The following is an 18,712-nucleotide window of genomic DNA, read 5'->3' on the forward strand; positions in this document are numbered from 1 at the left end:
GTCGGGGAGAGGAGTGGATCAACATGTCCGGGAGTGGAGTGGATCGACACGTCTGGGACTGGAGTGGTGTGGCATGTCGGGGAGTGGAGAGGAATGTCGGGGAGTGGAGAGGAATGTCGGGGAGTGGAGCGGCATGTCAGGGAGTGGAGCGGCATGTCAGGGAGTGGAGCGGCATGTCGGGAGTGGAGCGGCATGTCGGGGAGTGGAATGAAGCGGAGGGGCATGTCGGGGAGTGGAGTGAAGCGGCATGTCGGGGAGTGGAGTGAAGCAACATGTCGGGGAGTGGAGTGAAGCGGCATGTCGGGGAGTGGATTGAAGCGGCATGTTGGAGAGTGGAGTGAAGCGGCATGTCGGGGAATGGAGTGAAGCGACATGTCAGGGAGTGGAGTGAAGCGGCATGTCGGCGAGTGGAGTGAAGCGGCATGTCGGGGAGTGGAGTGAAGCGGCATGTCGGGGAGTGGAGTGAAGTGGCATGTCGTGGAGTGGTGTGAAGTGGAGCTGTATGTCGGGGAGTGGATAGGAGTAAAGCGGTATGTCGGGGAGTGTTGTGAAGTGGAGCGGCATACCAGGGAGTGGAGCGGCATGTCGGGGAGTGGAGCGGCATGTCGGGGAGTGGAGTGAAGCGGCATGTCGGGGAGGGGAGTGAAGCAGCATGTCGGGGAGTGGACTGAAGCAGCATGTCAAGGAGTGGAGTGAAGTGGCATGTCGGGACTGGAGCGGCATGTCGGGAGTGGAGCGGCATTTCGGGGAGTGGAATGAAGTGGAGCGGCATGTCGGGGAGTGTAGTGCAACGGCACGTCGGGGAGTGGAGAAGAGCGGCATGTCGGGGAGTGGAGTGGAGCTGCATGTCAGGGAGTGGAGTGGAGCGGCATGTCGGGGAGTGGAGTGGAGTGGAGCGGCATGTCAGGGAGTGGAGTGAAGTGGAGCGGCATGTCAGGAGTGGAGTGAAGTGGAGCAGCATGTCGGGGAGTGGAGAGGAGTAAAGCGGCATGTCGGGGAGTGGAATGGAATGAAGAGGCATGTCGGGGAATTGAGTGAAGTGGACCGGCATGTTGGGGAGTGTAGTGCAGCGGCATGTCGGGGAGTGGAGAGGAGCGGCATGTCGGGGAGTGGAGTGGAGCTGCATGTCGGGGAGTGGAGTGGAGCGGAATGTCGGGGTTTGGAGTGGAGCGGCATGTCGGGGAGTGGAGTGAAGTGGAGCGGCATGTCGGGGAGTGGAGAGGACTAAAGCAGCATGTCGGGGAGTGGAATGGAGTGAAGAGGCATGTCGAGGAATGGAGTGGAGTGAAGAGGCATGTCGGGGAGTGTAGTGCAGCGGCATGTCGGGGAGTGGAGAGAAGCGGCATGTCGGGGAGTGGAGTGGGGCGGAATGTCGGGGAGTGGAGTGGAGCGGCATGTTGTGGAGTGGAGTGTCGGCGAGTGGAGTAGACCGGCATGTCAGGGAGTGGAGTGGAGCGGCATGTCAGGGAGTGGAGAGGAGTAAAGCGGCATGTCGGGGAGTGGAATGGAGTGAAGAAGCATGTCGGGGAGTGGAGTAAAGTGAACCGGCATGTCGGGGAGTGGAGTGAAGTGGAATGGCATGTCGGGGAGTGAAGTGGAACGGCATGTCGGGGAGCAGAGTGAAGCGGCGGGGCATGTCGAGGAGTGGAGTGAAGCGGCATGTCGGGGAGTGGACTGATGCGGCATGTCGGGGAGTGGAGTGGAGTGGCATGTCGGGGAGTGGAGTGAAGCGGCATGTCAGGGAGTGGAGTGAAGCGGCATGTCAGGGAGTGAAGTGAAGCGGCATGTCGGGGTTTGGAGTGAAACGGCATGTCGGTGAGTGGAGTGAAGCGACATGCCGGGGAGTGGAGTGAAGTGGAGCGGCATGTCGGGGAGTGAAGTGGAACGGCATGTCAGGGAATGGAGAGGAGTAAAGCGGCATGTCGGGGAGTGGAATGGAGTGAAGAGGCATGTCGAGGCGTGGAGTGGAGTGGCATGTTGGAAGTGGAGTGGATCGGCATGTCGGGGAGTGGAGTGAAGTGGAGCCGCATGTCGGGGGTGGAGTGAAGTGGCATGGCATGTCGGGGAGTGGAGTTGAGGGGCATGGTATGTCGGGAAGAGGAGTGGAGCAACATGTCCGGGAGTGGAGTGGATCGACACGTCGGGGAGTGGAGTGGAGCGGCATGTCGGGGAGTGGAGAGGAATGTTGGGGAGTGGAGAGGAATGTCGGGGAGTGGAGCGGCATGTCAGGGAGTGGAGCGGCATGTCAGGGATTTGAGCGGCATGTCGGGAGTGGAGCGGCATGTCGGGGAGTGGAATGAAGCGGAGGGGCATGTCGGGGAGTGGAGTGAAGTGGCATGTCGGGGAGTGGAGTGAAGCAACATGTCGGGGAGTGGAGTGAAGCGGCATGTCGGGGAGTGGATTGAAGCGGCATGTTGGAGAGTGGAGTGAAGCGGCATGTCGGGGAGTGGAGTGAAGCGACATGTCAGGGAGTGGAGTGAAGCGGCATGTCGGCGAGTGGAGTGAAGCGGCATGTCAGGGAGTGGAGTGAAGCGGCATGTCGGGGAGTGGAGTGAAGCGGCAAGTCATGGAGTGGAGTGAAGTGGAGCTGTATGTTGGGGAGTGGATAGGAGTAAAGCGGTATGTCGGGGAGTGGTGTGAAGTGGAGCGGCATACCAGGGAGTGGAGCGGCATGTCGGGGAGTGGAGCAGCATGTCGGGGAGTGGAGTGAAGCGGCATGTCGGGGAGTGGAGTGAAGCAGCATGTCGGGGAGTGGACTGAAGCAGCATGTCAGGGAGTGGAGTGGAGTGGCATGTCGGGACTGGAGCGACATGTCGGGAGTGGAGCGGCATTTCGGGGAGTGGAATGAAGTGGAGCGGCATGTCGGGGAGTGTAGTGCAGCGGCATGTCGGGGAGTGGAGAAGAGCGGCATGTCGGGGAATGGAGTGGAGCTGCATGTCGGGCAGTGGAGTGGAGCGGCATGTCGGGGAGTGGAGTGGAGTGGAGTGTCGGGGGTGGAGGGGAGCGGCATGTCAGGGAGTAGAGTGAAGTGGAGCGGCATGTCGGGAGTGGAGTGAAGTGGAGCGGCATGTCGGGGAGTGGAGAGGAGTAAAGCGGCATGTCGGGGAGAGGAATGGAGTGAAGAGGCATGTCGGGGAATGGAGTGGAGTGAAGAGGCATGTCGGGGAGTGTAGTGCAGCGGCATATCGGGGAGTGGAGAGAAGCGGCATGTCGGGGAGTGGAGTGGGGCGGAATGTCGGGGAGTGGAGCGGCATGTCGTGGAGTGGAGTGTCAGGGAGTGGAGTAGACCGGCATGTCAGGGAGAGGAGTGGAGCAGCATGTCAGGGAGTGGAGAGGAGTAAAGCGGCATGTCGGGGAGTGGAATGGAGTTAAGAGGCATGTCGGGGAGTGGAGTGAAGTGGACCGACATGTCGGGGAGTGGAGTGAAGTGGAGTGGCATGTCGGGGAGTGAAGTGGAACGGCATGTCGGGGAGCAGAGTGAAGCGGCGGGGCATGTCGGGGAGTGGAGTGAAGCGGCATGTCGGGGAGTGGACTGATGCGGCATATCGGGGAGTGGAGTGGCATGTCGGGGAGTGGAGTGGAGCGGCATGTCGGGGAGTGGAGTGGAGCGGCATGTTGGGGAGTGGAGTGGAGTTTAGTGACGGGAGTGGAGTGGAGCGGCATGTCGGGGAGTGGAGTGAAGCGGCATGTCAGGGAGTTAAGTGAAGTGGCATGTCGGGGAGTGGAGTGAAACGGCATGTCGGGGAGTGGAGTGAAGCGACATGTCGGGGAGTTGAGTGAAGTAGAGCAGCATGTCGGGGAGTGAAGTGGAACGGCATGTCGGGGAATGGAGAGTGTTGGAAGGCGGACCCCGAGGAGTCGGTGAGACCACCAAGGGGGGGGGCCCTCTCACTGCACGAAGTAGCCGAGCGCTGCCGAGAAGTCTCCTGAGAGATCCTTCTCCTATCCCGTACTAGCACAGTAACACCACCACACCGGACTCAAGGAGGTTGTCTCAAGACAAGCAATTCTTTATCATCAATACAAGGTTACGAGCTCAATATTTACACGAAGGGATCGAGGGATCCACCAAAAGTCTCAATGTCTCTTTGGAAGGGTAGGGGTAGCGGGACAGTCTTTGGCAGGAATGTGGTACGAGGGTACCTGGGGCCCAGTTCTTATCCTCACGCTGGAGGACCTCCGATCTCGGAGGGGTCGAGCCGTGACGGCGTCAGCAGGGCTCTGGCGTACAGTTCGTGGAGAGCCGCGATTCAATCAGCAGGGCTCTCAAGATGGTCTCTGTTCAGCTCGAGCCGCGACGTCGTCAGCAGGGCTCCGAGGAAGGTTCCAGCGAGGTTGGGCCGCGACGGCGTCTGCAGGGCTCCGATGTTCCAGGTGGTTCAGAAAAGGGTTCACAGGAGGGAGCCGCGACGCAGTCAGCAGGGCTCGTGATGGTTCCGACAAGAGTTCTTCTCCGTAGGGTCAGCCGCGATTCAATCAGCAGGGCTCTCGACTCCGGGATACAACTGCCGAGCTGTGGTGGGGTTGCCCCAGATATAGGTCTGGAGCCCTTTGATGTCCGGACCTATGCGCCCGAGGGGGCGGAGTGGCCGGGTGGAGGTGGCCAGACGCCCAGCAGGAGAGGCGCCAGGCCCATGGGAGTTTGCAGGGTGATCACACCTCGAGAGGGGAGGACAGTTGGGGGTCCCATCGATACTGTCCTCCGCCGGGGCGATGAATGGTTCCTGCGGCACCCCCTGGCCAGTTCGTGGTGCCTCGATGTCGGGGCTTCGTTGGGGTCGAGGCTGGGTTGAGCGGGGTCGCGCCGGCTGGGGCACGGTGTGACGTGGATGCCAACAAGATGGCGGAGCCACGAGGAGTATGCGACCACGTGTAGCTCCGGGTGAAGGGCCTTGGTGCAGTCCAGATGGGTGGCCCGTGACGGCCGGGGCGGGGAACGGCCACAATCCAGGGGGTTAAGGACCACGCCACGAGGCCAGGTCCAACAGGCGTCCCCCCCAGCCGAAGGCATGGAGAGTCACCCATCTCCTTGGGGATTCTCCTCGTCAAGGCGGAAGAAGCGGGACAGGCCGTCGGCGTTGGCGTGGTCATTGCCGGGCCGGTGTTCGACGTCAAAGTCCATCCCTTGTAGCGAGATGGACCATCGCAGCAGCTTGGGGTTCTCGCCCCGCATTCGCATTAACCATTGCAAGGGCCGGTGGTCGGTCTGGACCCGGAAGTGGGCGCCAAAGAGGTAGGGCCGGAGCTTCTTGAGGGCCCACACCACAGCGAAGGCCTCGCGCTCAATAGTGCTCCAGCGTTGCTCCCGGGGCAGTAGTCGCCGGCTGATGAAGGCCACTGGTCTGTCGAGCCCCCTTTCGTCAGTTTGGGAGAGGACGGCCCTGATCCCATACTCGGAGGCGTCCGTCTGTACCACGAACTCCTTCTGGTAGTCCGGGGCTTGCAGCACCGGAGCAGTACACATGGCCGTTTTGAGGGTGTCGAAGGCTGTTTGGCAGCGGGGTGTCCAGTGTACCTTCTTGGGCTGTTTTTTGGACGTTAACTCTGTGAGGGGGCCAACAATGCTCCCATAGTCCCGGATAAACCGCCGGTAGTATCCGGTGAGGCCCAGGAAGGCCCGGACAGCGGTCTGGGTAGTGGGGGGTTCCCAGGTCTGGATGGCATCTATCTTCGCTTGGAGGGGGGCCACCTGCCCGCTCCCCACTTGATGGCCCAGGTAGGTCACGGATCCGTGGCCGATTTGGCATTTGCTGGCCTTGATTGTGAGCCCGGCCCGCTGGAGGGCGGCCAGGACGGCCTCCAGGTGGAGGAGGTGCTCGGCCCAGTGGTTGCTGTACACAGCAATGTCATCTAAGTAGGCCGCGCTGAAGGCCTCAAGCCCGGCCAAAACCTTGTTTACCAGTCTTTGGAAGGTGGCCGGGGCGTTCTTCATTCCGAAGGGCATCACCCGAAAGTGGTAATGCCCATCCGGAGTCGCAAAGGCGGATCTTTCTTGGGCGCCGGGGGTGAGCTGGATTTGCCAGTACCCGGCGGTGAGGTCCAGCGTGCTCAAGTAGCGAGCGGCCCCTAGGCGGTCGATCAGTTCGTCGGCCCGGGGTATCGGGTGTGCGTCTGTCTTGGTTACTACATTCAGGGCTCGGTAGTCCACGCAGAATCGCAACTCCGGGGGGTGACCGGGAGCTGCGGCCTTGGGCACCAGGACGACAGGGCTGGCCCACGGGCTGTCGGAAGGCTCGATGACCCCCAGGGCCAGCATCTTCGCTACTTCGGCCTGGATGCAGGCCCGCACTCGGTCAGGCACCCGGTAGGCTCTGTGTCGTATGGGGGGGTTCTCCCCGGTGTCGACGTCGTGGACGCACCAGTGGGTCACCCCCGGGGTGAGAGAGAAGAGGGCTGCGTAGTCCCGCAGTAATCGCTGGCAGTCGTTGCGCTGCTCCGGGGTCAGGGACGAGGCGAGTTGGACCCCTTCGATCGATCCATCGTGACTGTCGGATAGCAAGAGGTCGGGCAAGGGCTCGGAGTCGTCCTCGCTCCCCTCGTCGGTCGCCAGCAGCAGGCTCAGTTCGGTCCGGGCGAAGTGGGGTTTTAGCCTGTTCGCATGTAGGACCCGGAGGGGGTTCCGGGGGGACTCCAGATCGACCAGGTAGGTGACGGGACTTTTCTTCTCCACCACCTTGAAGGGCCCGGTCCACTTGTCCTGGAGGGCGCCGGGTTCGACCGGGGCCATGACCCATACTTTCTGACCTGGCTCGAATTCTACCGTAGAAGTGTTGCGATCGTACCACCGCTTCATGTCCTCCTGGCTGGCCTCGAGGTTGGCTTCGGCTATGGCTCGGAACTTGCGGGTCTGGTTTCGGAGGGTCAGGAGGTATCGGTAGACGTCAGGAGGGGCGCCTCGGGGCTTCATCTCCCAGCCCTCCTTGACCAGGCTGAGTGGTCCGCGGACCGGGTGCCCATACAATAGTTCAAACGGGCTGAACCCCAGGGACTTCTGCGGGACCTCCCGATAGGCAAACAGGAGGCAGGGCAGCAGGACATCCCATTTCCGCCTGAGGGGTTCTTCCAGGCCCTGGATCATCCCTTTCAATGTTCGGTTGAACCGCTCAACCAGCCCGTTCCCCTGAGGGTGATATGGGGTCGTGAACTTGTATGTGACCCCGCATTGTTGCCACAGGGACCGCATGTACCTGGAGATAAAGTTCGTGCCACGGTCGCTCACCACTTCGCTGGGGAATCCCACTCGGGAGAAGATCCCCATCAAGGCCCGGCCTACCACAGGGGCCGTTATAGTTCTGAGCGGGACCGCCTCCGGGTACCTGGTGGCGTGGTCCACGAGGACCAGGATGAAGCGGTGGCCCAGGGCGGTTTGGGGGTCCAGGGGTCCCACAATGTCGATTCCGACTCGTTCAAACGGGGTGCTGACGGCGGGAAAGGGCTGGAGGGGGGCCTTGACCCGACCCCCCGTCTTTCCGCTGGCTTGGCAGGTCTGGCAGGACCGGCAGTGGTTGTCCACATCTCTCCGCATCCGAGGCCAGTAGAAGTGGGTCACCAGACGACTGTACGTTTTGTCTTGCCCTAAGTGTCCGGCGAGGGGCACATCATGGGCCAGGTTGAGAAGGAACTCCCGGAAGCGGAGGGGGACCACCAACACGCGGCCGGCCCCGAGTTCTGCCACTTTCTGTTCACTGTACAACAGGCCCTCGGCCCAGTAGATCCAGTGGGTGCCGGTCTGGTCACCGTTGGCTTGCGCGGTCGCCTGCTGTCGGACCCCTTCGAGAGAGGGACAGGACTGTTGCTCTTGCTGGAACTGCTCTCGGGTGGGGCCCCCTTCATGTTGCCATTGCGTCAGTTCTGGTAGGGCGCTCGGAGAAGCCATCTCTTCGGGGGAGGATTCGCTGGGCCCGGGGTCGGTGTCCGCCTCCTCCTCGCTGCTGGCGGGAGGGGGTGTGAGCCCCTCGGGTCGGGCCGTCCCGGAGGTCGAGGAGGAGCGGGGGGCCTGGGCGGTCATGGACCGGGTGATGGCGCAGGCCCAATCAGCCAGTCCCAACATTCGGAGGTGCTCTCGTCGTTCTACTTGAGCCCAGGGGGAACTCTCCAAGTCGTTCCCCAGGAGGCAGTCGACCGGGGCGTCGTCGCGCACCGTCACCTTCAGCAGGCCCGTCACCCCTCCCCACTCGAAGGGGACCAGGGCGATCTGGCATAGGCTTTCACTGTTGTCGGCCGTCCGCACAGGGCACAGCACATTCGGTAGAATCTGTTCAGGGGTCACCAGGTGGCAGCGGACAGCGGTGATACTGGCGCCGGTGTCGCGAAGGGCTTCGGCCCGTTGTCCGTTGACCGTGACCTGCTGCCGGTACTTCTGGGTGTTGGTTGGGATGGGGGTGCAGGGTACCATCTCTCGGCTACCCAGGCAGACCAGGGACATGGCTGCCGGCTCCCACTCAGTGTTTTCTCGGTCGAGGGCCTCTTCTTCCTCCTCTCCCCCCAAGGCGGCGGTGGTCAGCTGCCGGGGCGGGGGCCCGCCGGCCCCGTTTCTTCGGTTCAGGGGGCAGGCCGGGTCGCTGGCAAAGTGTCCGGTTTGTTGGCAGCCATAGCAGGTCACGGGTGGCCGTGGTCCGGGTCGGGCCGGGCCACCCTTCGCGCTAGGCTCGGGGAGAGATGTGGCTGCGGTGGCCCTCGAGGGGGGCTCCTGGGGGCCCCAGCGGGAGGGTCTCGGTTCCTGTTCGGCCCCCCCCCCCCACCGCGCTGGTGTGGGGGTCCGTTGGGGTTCCTCTGGTACTCCCCCATTGAGCTCCGGGGGACCCGGGAGTTGACCCATCGATCGGCCTCGACGGCAAGTTTTCGCGGGTCGGTCATTTTGCTGTCGAGGAGGTGCTGTCTCAGTTCCACGAAGCAATTATTGGAAAGATGTTCCCAGACGATGAGGTCGACCAGTTGTCCGTAGGTGGTTACTTTGCTGCCTTTGATCCACCCTTCTAGGGCCCGACTGAAAAAGTCCACATATTCCACCCATGTGGTACCCGGGATTTTCTTGCAGTCTCGGAACCGCTGGCGGTACATCTCCGCTGTTAGCCCGTATCGGGTGAGCAGGGCCTCCTTCATGTGATCGTAGGAGGTCATCACCTCCTCCGGTAGCTGGAGCAGCGTGTCCCGCCCTTCACTCAGGAATCGCCCCCACAGGCCTGCGCCCCAGTCTTTTCGGGGCACCCGATGGGAGGTCATGGCCACCTCGTAGGCCTTGAACCATTGTTGGATATCGTCATTCTTGTAATACTCCTTGACGACCTCCTTCGGGATATGCACCTTGGCCTCGGGGGGCGGTAGAGTGTCTCTAGTACTGGGGGTGTTGGTCCCTCCGTTCTTGGCCTTGATCTCGAGCTCCTTGAGACTGCGCTCGTGCTCAAGAGTTAGTTTCTTTTCCTCCAACTCCCGGTGTCGTCTCTTCTCTTCTATTTCTTCCTGAAGGCGTAGCTGCTCGAGGGCCAGTTTCTTTTCTGCCAGCTGGAGTTCGCCGTCCAGCCGCAGTCGGGCGAGCTCTAGTTCGTGGCTCCGGACCTTTTCCCGCTCTCGTATTTCTTCCTCGGAGAGGCCGGTTTCTAGGCTCTTTCTTCCTCCGGTTGCCGGGGTCAGTGCGGTTGCTGTGGTCTCCGTCAGGGGCAAGGTCCCTTCTTCCTGGGAGGGGCCTGCCCCAGCCTCCAACCATGCCCTCAGAGCTTTCTGCATCTCTTCCTTGGTACCGAGGCTGGTGGTTGCAATGCCTTTGTCTCTGCAGAACTGTTTTAATTCTTTGTGCGTATATTCTTCCAGCCGTTCGGGCTGGAACTCCATTGTCGCGTTGTTTTCCTGGCTGCTCATGATGCTATTCGTTTGGATGGGTAGCTAGTGGGTACTGGCTGGTACGTACTGCGTTCGGCTCGGATCCCACCGCTGCCACCAAATGTTGGAAGGCGGACCCCGAGGAGTCGGTGAGACCACCAAGGGGGGGGCCCTCTCACTGCACGAAGTAGCCGAGCGCTGCCGAGAAGTCTCCTGAGAGATCCTTCTCCTATCCCGTACTAGCACAGTAACACCACCACACCGGACTCAAGGAGGTTGTCTCAAGACAAGCAATTCTTTATCATCAATACAAGGTTACGAGCTCAATATTTACACGAAGGGATCGAGGGATCCACCAAAAGTCTCAATGTCTCTTTGGAAGGGTAGGGGTAGCGGGACAGTCTTTGGCAGGAATGTGGTACGAGGGTACCTGGGGCCCAGTTCTTATCCTCACGCTGGAGGACCTCCGATCTCGGAGGGGTCGAGCCGCGACGGCGTCAGCAGGGCTCTGGCGTACAGTTCGTGGAGAGCCGCGATTCAATCAGCAGGGCTCTCAAGATGGTCTCTGTTCAGCTCGAGCCGCGACGTCGTCAGCAGGGCTCCGAGGAAGGTTCCAGCGAGGTTGGGCCGCGACGGCGTCTGCAGGGCTCCGATGTTCCAGGTGGTTCAGAAAAGGGTTCACAGGAGGGAGCCGCGACGCAGTCAGCAGGGCTCGTGATGGTTCCGACAAGAGTTCTTCTCCGTAGGGTCAGCCGCGATTCAATCAGCAGGGCTCTCGACTCCGGGATACAACTGCCGAGCTGTGGTGGGGTCGCCCCAGATATAGGTCTGGAGCCCTTTGATGTCCGGACCTATGCGCCCGAGGGGGGCGGAGTGGCCGGGTGGAGGTGGCCAGACGCCCAGCAGGAGAGGCGCCAGGCCCATGGGAGTTTGCAGGGTGATCACACCTCGAGAGGGGAGGACAGTTGGGGGTCCCATCGATACTGTCCTCCGCCGGGGCGATGAATGGTTCCTGCGGCACCCCCTGGCCAGTTCGTGGTGCCTCGATGTCGGGGCTTCGTTGGGGTCGAGGCTGGGTTGAGCGGGGTCGCGCCGGCTGGGGCACGGTGTGACGTGGATGCCAACAAGATGGCGGAGCCACGAGGAGTATGCGACCACGTGTAGCTCCGGGTGAAGGGCCTTGGTGCAGTCCAGATGGGTGGCCCGTGACAGCCGGGGCGGGGAACGGCCACAATCCAGGGGGTTAAGGACCACGCCACGAGGCCAGGTCCAACAGAGAGGAGTAAAGAGGCATGTCGGGGAGTGGAATGGAGTGAAGAGGCATGTCGGTGAGTGGAGTGGAGTGGCATGTGGAGTGGAGTGAAGTGGCATGGCATGTCGCGGAGTGGAGTTGAGCGGCATGGCATGTCGGGGAGAGGAGAGGAGTGGAGCAGCATGTAGAGGAGTAGAGCGGCATTTCGGGAGTGGAGCGGCATTTCGGGGAGTTGAGCGGCATGTCAGGGAGTGGAGTGGCATGTAGGGCAGTGGAGTGAAGCGGAGGGGCATGCCGGGGAGTGGAGTAAAGCGGCATGTCGGGGAGTGGAGTGAAGCGGCATGTCGGGGAGTGGAGTGAAGCGGCATGTCGGGGAGTGGATAGGAGTACGCGGCATGTCAGGGAGTGGAGTGGAGCCGCATGTCGGGGAGTGGAGTGAAGTAGAGCCGCATGTCCAGGAGTGGAATGAAGTGGCATGGCACGTCGGGGAGTGCAGTTGAGTGGCATGGCGTGTCGGGGAGAGGAGTGGAGCGACATGTCGGGGAGTGGAGCGGCATGTCGGGGAGTGGAGTGGAGTGGCATTTAGGGAAGTGGAGCGGCATGTCGGGGAGTGGAGTGGCATGTCATGGAGTGGAGCGGCATGTCGGGAGTGGAGCGACATGTCGGGGAGGGGATTGGAGCGGCATGTCGGGGAGGGGATTGGAGCAGCATGTCGGGGAGGGGAGTGGAGCGGAATGTCGGGGAGTGGAGAGGAGTGGAGCGGAAAGTCGGGAGTGGAGTGGCATGTCGTGGAGTGCAGCGGCATGTCGGGGAATGGAGCGCCATGTCGGGGAGTGGAGCGGCATGCCGGGGAGTGGAACGGCATGTCGGGGAGTGGAGCAGCATGTCGGGGAGTTGAGCAGCATGTCAGGGAGTGGAGCGGCATGTCGGGGAGTGGAATGAAGCAGTATGTTGGGGTGTGGAGTGAAGTGGCATGTCGGGGAGTGGAGTGAAGCGGCATGTCGGGGAGTGGAGTGAAGTTGATCAGCATGTTGGGCAGTGGAGTGAAGTGGAGCAGCATGTCGGGGAGTGGAGAGGAGTAAAGCGGCATGTCGGGGAGTGGAATGGAGTGAAGAGGCATGTCGGGGAATTGAGTGAAGTGGACCGGCATGTCGGGGAGTGTAGTGCAGCGGCATGTCGGGGAGTGGAGAGGAGTGGCATGTCGGGGAGTGGAGTGGAGCTGCATGTCGGGGAGTGGAGTGGAGCGGAATGTCGGGGAGTGGAGTGGAGTGGAGTGTCGGGGTGTGGAGTGGAGCGGCATGTCGGGGAGTGGAGTGAAGTGGAACAGCATGTCGGGGAGTGGAGAGGACTAAAGCAGCATGTCGGGGAGTGGAATGGAGTGAAGAGGCATGTCGGGGAATGGAGTGGAGTGAAGAGGCATGTCGGGGAGTGTAGTGCAGCGGCATGTCGGGGAGTGGAGAGAAGCGGCATGTCGGGGATTGGAGTGGGGTGGAATGTCGGGGAGTGGAGTGGAGCAGCATGTCGTGAAGTGGAGTGTCAGCGAGTGGAGTAGACCGGCATGTCAGGGAGTGGAGTGGAGTGGCATGTCAGGGAGTGGAGAGGAGTAAAGCGGCATGTCGGGGAGTGGAATGGAGTGAAGAGGCATGTCGGGGAGTGGAGTGAAGTGGACCGGCATGTCGGGGAGTGGAGTGAAGTGGAATGGCATGTCGGGGAGTGAAGAGGAACGGCATGTCGGGGAGCAGAGTGAAGCGGCGGGGCATGTCGGGGAGTGGAGTGAAGCGGCATGTCGGGGAGTGGACTGATGCGGCATGTCGGGGAGTGGAGTGGAGTGGCATGTCGGGGAGTGGAGTGAAGCGGCATGTCAGGGAGTGGAGTGAAGCGGCATGTCAGGGAGTGAAGTGAAGCAGCATGTCGGGGTTTGGAGTGAAACGGCATGTCGGTGAGTGGAGTGAAGCGACATGCCGGGGAGTGGAGTGAAGTGGAGCGGCATGTCAGGGAGTGAAGTGGAACGGCATGTCGGGGAATGGAGAGGAGTAAAGCGGCATGTCGGGGAGTGGAATGGAGTGAAGATGCATGTCGAGGCATGGAGTGGAGTGGCATGTTGGAAGTGGAGTGGATCGGCATGTCGGGGAGTGGAGTGAAGTGGAGCCACATGTCGGGGGTGGAGTGAAGTGGCATTGCATGTCGGGGAGTGGAGTTGAGGGGCATGGTATGTCGGGGAGAGGAGTGGATCAACATGTCCGGGAGTGGAGTGGATCGACACGTCTGGGAGTGGAGTGGTGCGGCATGTCGGGGAGTGGAGAGGAATGTCGGGGAGTGGAGAGGAATGTCGGGGAGTGGAGCGGCATGTCAGGGAGTGGAGCGGCATGTCAGGGAGTGGAGCGGCATGTCGGGAGTGGAGCGGCATGTCGGGGAGTGGAATGAAGCGGAGGGGCATGTCGGGGAGTGGAGTGAAGCGGCATGTCGGGGAGTGGAGTGAAGCAACATGTCGGGGAGTGGAGTGAAGCGGCATGTCGGGGAGTGGATTGAAGCCGCAAGTTGGAGAGTGGAGTGAAGCGGCATGTCGGGGAGTGGAGTGAAGCGACATGTCAGGGAGTGGAGTGAAGCGGCATGTCGGCGAGTGGAGTGAAGCGGCATGTCGGGGAGTGGAGTGAAGCGGCATGTCGGGGAGTGGAGTGAAGCAGCATGTCGTGGAGTGGAGTGAAGTGGAGCTGTATGTCGGGGAGTGGATAGGAGTAAAGCGGTATGTCGGGGAGTGTTGTGAAGTGGAGCGGCATACCAGGGAGTGGAGCGGCATGTCGGGGAGTGGAGCGGCATGTCGGGGAGTGGAGTGAAGCGGCATGTCGGGGAGGGGAGTGAAGCAGCATGTCGGGGAGTGGACTGAAGCAGCATGTCAGGGAGTGGAGTGGATTGGCATGTCGGGACTGGAGCGGCATGTCGGGAGTGGAGCGGCATTTCGGGGAGTGGAATGAAGTGGAGCGACATGTCGGGGAGTGTAGTGCAGCGGCATGTCGGGGAGTGGAGAAGAGCGGCATGTCGGGGAGTGGAGTGGAGCTGCATGTCAGGGAGTGGAGTGGAGCGGCATGTCGGGGAGTGGAGTGGAGTGGAGTGTCGGAGTGTGGAGTGGAGCGGCATGTCAGGGAGTGGAGTGAAGTGGAGCGGCATGTCGGGAGTGGAGTGAAGTGGAGCGGCATGTCGGGGAGTGGAGAGGAGTAAAGCGGCATGTCGGGGAGTGGAATTGAGTGAAGAGGCATGTCGGGGAATTGAGTGAAGTGGACCGGCATGTTGGGGAGTGTAGTGCAGTGGCATGTCGGGGAGTGGAGAGGAGCGGCATGTCGGGGAGTGGAGTGGAGCTGCATGTCGGGGAGTGGAGTGGAGCAGAATGTCGGGGTTTGGAGTGGAGCGGCATGTCGGGGAGTGGAGTGAAGTGGAGCGGCATGTCGGGGAGTGGAGAGGACTAAAGCAGCATGTCGGGGAGTGGAATGGAGTGAAGAGGCATGTCGAGGAATGGAGTGGAGTGCAGAGGCATGTCGGGGAGTGTAGCGCAGCGGCATGTCGGGGAGTGGAGAGAAGTGGCATGTCGGGGAGTGGAGTGGGGCGGAATGTCGGGGAGTGGAGTGGAGCGGCATGTTGTGGAGTGGAGTGTCGGCGAGTGGAGTAGACCGGCATGTCAGGGAGTCGAGTGGAGCGGCATGTCAGGGAGTGGAGAGGAGTAAAGCGGCATGTCGGGGAGTGGAATGGAGTGAAGAAGCATGTCGGGGAGTGGAGTAAAGTGGACCGGCATGTCGGGGAGTGGAGTGAAGTGGAATGGCATGTCGGGGAGTGAAGTGGAACGGCATGTCGGGGAGCAGAGTGAAGCGGCGGGGCATGTCGAGGAGTGGAGTGAAGCGGCATGTCGGGGAGTGGACTGATGCGGCATGTCGGGGAGTGGAGTGGAGTGGCATGTCGGGGAGTGGAGTGAAGCGGCATGTCAGGGAGTGGAGTGAAGCGGCATGTCAGGGAGTGAAGTGAAGTGGCATGTCGGGGTTTGGAGTGAAACGGCATGTCGGTGAGTGGAGTGAAGCGACATGCTGGGGAGTGGAGTGAAGTGGAGCGGCATGTCGTGGAGTGAAGTGGAACGGCATGTCAGGGAATGGAGAGGAGTAAAGCGGCATGTCGGGGAGTGGAATGGAGTGAAGAGGCATGTCGAGGCGTGGAGTGGAGTGGCATGTTGGAAGTGGAGTGGATCGGCATGTCGGGGCGTGAAGTGAAGTGGAGCGGCATGTCGGGGGTGGAGTGAAGTGGCATGGCATGTCGGGGAGTGGAGTTGAGGGGCATGGTATGTCGGGAAGAGGAGTGGAGCAACATGTCCGGGAGTGGAGTGGATCGACACGTCGGGGAGTGGAGTGGAGTGGCATGTCGGGGAGTGGAGAGGAATGTTGGGGAGTGGAGAGGAATGTCGGGGAGTGGAGCGGCATGTCAGGGAGTGGAGCGGCATGTCAGGGATTGGAGCGGCATGTCGGGAGTGGAGCGGCATGTCGGGGAGTGGAATGAAGCGGAGGGGCATGTCGGGGAGTGGAGTGAAGTGGCATGTCGGGGAGTGGAGTGAAGCAACATGTCAGGGAGTGGAGTGAAGCGGCATGTCGGGGAGTGGATTGAAGCGGCATGTTGGAGAGTGGAGTAAAGCGGCATGTCGGGGAGTGGAGTGAAGCGACATGTCAGGGAGTGGAGTGAAGCGGCATGTCGGCGAGTGGAGTGAAGCGGCATGTCGGGGAGTGGAGTGAAGCGGCATGTCGGGGAGTGGAGTGAAGCGGCATGTCATGGAGTGGAGTGAAGTGGAGCTGTATGTCGGGGAGTGGATAGGAGTAAAGCGGTATGTCGGGGAGTGGTGTGAAGTGGAGCGGCATACCAGGGAGTGGAGCGGCATGTCGGGGAGTGGAGCGGCATGTCGGGGAGTGGAGTGAAGCGGCATGTCGGGGAGTGGAGTGAAGCAGCATGTCGGGGAGTGGACTGAAGCAGCATGTCAGGGAGTGGAGTGGAGTGGCATGTCGGGACTGGAGCGACATGTCGGGAGTGGAGCGGCATTTCGGGGAGTGGAATGAAGTGGAGCGGCATGTCGGGGAGTGTAGTGCAGCGGCATGTCGGGGAGTGGAGAAGAGCGGCATGTCGGGGAATGGAGTGGAGCTGCATGTCGGGCAGTGGAGTGGAGCGGCATGTCGGGAGTGGAGTGGAGTGGAGTGTCGGGGGTTGAGTGGAGCGGCATGTCAGGGAGTAGAGTGAAGTGGAGCGGCATGTCAGGAGTGGAGTGAAGTGGAGCGGCATGTCGGGGAGTGGAGAGGAGTAAAGCGGCATGTCGGGGAGAGGAATGGAGTGAAGAGGCATGTCGGGGAATGGAGTGGAGTGAAGAGGCATGTCGGGGAGTGTAGTGCAGCGGCATATCGGGGAGTGGAGAGAAGCGGCATGTCGGGGAGTGGAGTGGGGCGGAATGTCGGGGAGTGGAGTGGAGCGGCATGTCGTGGAGTGGAGTGTCAGGGAGTGGAGTAGACCGGCATGTCAGGGAGTGGAGTGGAGCAGCATGTCAGGGAGTGGAGAGGAGTAAAGCGGCATGTCGGGGAGTGGAATGGAGTTAAGAGGCATGTCGGGGAGTGGAGTGAAGTGGACCGACATGTCGGGAAGTGGAGTGAGGTGGAGTGGCATGTTGGGGAGTGAAGTGGAACGGCATGTCGGGGAGCAGAGTGAAGCGGCGGGGCATGTCGGGGAGTGGAGTGAAGCGGCATGTCGGGGAGTGGACTGATGCGGCATATCGGGGAGTGGAGTGGCATGTCGGGGAGTGGAGTGAAGCGGCATGTCAGGGAGTGGAGTGAAGCAGCATGTCAGGCAGTGAAGTGAAGCGGCATGTCGGGGTTTGGAGTGAAACGGCATGTCGGTGAGTGGAGTGAAGCAACCTGCCGGGGAGTGGAATGAAGCGGAGGGGCATGTCGGGGAGTGGAGTGAAGCGGCATGTCGGGCAGTGGAGTGAAGCAACATGTCGGGGAGTGGAGTGAAGCGGCATGTCGGGGAGTGGATTGAAGCGGCATTTTGGAGAGTGGAGTGAAGCGGCATGTCGGGGAGTGGAGTGAAGCGACATGTCAGGGAGTGGAGTGAAGCTGCATGTCAGGGAGTGGAGTGAAGCGGCATATCGGGGAGTGGAGTGAAGCGGCATGTCGGGGAGTGGAGTGAAGCGGCATGTTGTGGAGTGGAGTGAAGTGGAGCTGTATGTCGGGGAGTGGAGTGAAGCGGCATGTCGGGGAGTGGAGTGAAGCGGCATGTCGGAGAGTGGAGTGAAGCGGCATGTCGTGGAGTGGAGTGAAGTGGAGCTGTATGTCGGGGAGTGGATAGGAGTAAAGCGGTATGTCGGGGAGTGCTGTGAAGTGGAGCGGCATACCAGGGAGTGAAGTGGAACGGCATGTCCGGGAATGGAGAGGAGTAAAGCGGCATGTCGGGGAGTGGAATGGAGTGAAGAGGCATGTCGAGGAGTGGAGTGGAGTGGCATGTTGGAAGTGGAGTGGATCGGCATGTCGGGGAGTGGAGTGAAGTGGAGCCGCATGTCGGGGGTGGAGTGAAGTGGCATGGCATGTCGGGGAGTGGAGTTGAGCGGCATGGTATGTCGGGGAGAGGAGTGGAGCAACATGTCTGGGAGTGGAGTGGATCGACACGTCGGGGATTGGAGTGGAGCGGCATGTCGGGGAGTGGAGAGGAATGTCGGGGAGTGGAGTGGCATGTCAGGGAGTGGAGCGGCATGTCAGGGAGTGGAGCGGCATGTCGGGAGTGGAGTGGCATATCGGGGAGTGGAATGAAGTGGAGGGGCATGTCGGGGAGTGGAGTGAAGCGGCATGTCGGGGAGTGGAGTGAAGCAACATGTCGGGGAGTGGAGTGAAGCGGCATGTCGGGGAGTGGATTGAAGCGGCATTTTGGGGAGTGGAGTGAAGCGGCATGTCGGGGAGTGGAGTGAAGCGACATGTCAGGAAGTGGAGTGAAGTGGCATGTCAGCGAGTGGAGTGAAGCTGCATGTCAGGGAGTGGAGTGAAGCGGCATGTCGGGGAGTGGAGTGAAGCGGCATGTCGGGGAGTAGAGTGAAGCGGCATGTTGTGGAGTGGAGTGAAGTGGAGCTGTATGTCGGGGAGTGGAGTGAAGCGGCATGTCGTGGAGTGGAGTGAAGCGGCATGTCGGGGAGTGGAGTGAAGCGGCATGTCGTGGAGTGGAGTGAAGTGGAGCTGTATGTCGGGGATTGGATAGGAGTAAAGCGGTATGTCGGGGAGTGGTGTGAAGTGGAGCGGCATACCAGGGAGTGGAGCGGCATGTCGGGGAGTGGAGCGGCATGTCGGGGAGTGGAGTGAAGCGGCATGTCGGGGAGTGGAGTGAAGCAGCATGTCGGGGAGTGGACTGAAGCAGCATGTCGGGGAGTGGAGTGGCATGTCGGGAGTGGAGCAGCATGTCAGGAGTGGAGCGGCATTTCGGGGAGTGGAGTGAAGTGGAGCGGCATGTCGCGGAGTTGAGTGGCATGTCGGGGAGTGGAGTGAAGTGGAGCGGCATGTCAGAGAGTGGAGTGGCATGTTGGGGAGTAGAGTGGAGTGGAGTGGCATGTCGGGGAGTGGAGTGAAGCGGCATGTCGGGGAAAGGAGTGAA

This window comes from Triturus cristatus, chromosome 1_1 (genome assembly GCF_964204655.1).
Source record: "Triturus cristatus chromosome 1_1, aTriCri1.1, whole genome shotgun sequence".
NCBI classification, from domain to species: Eukaryota; Metazoa; Chordata; class Amphibia; order Caudata; family Salamandridae; genus Triturus; species Triturus cristatus.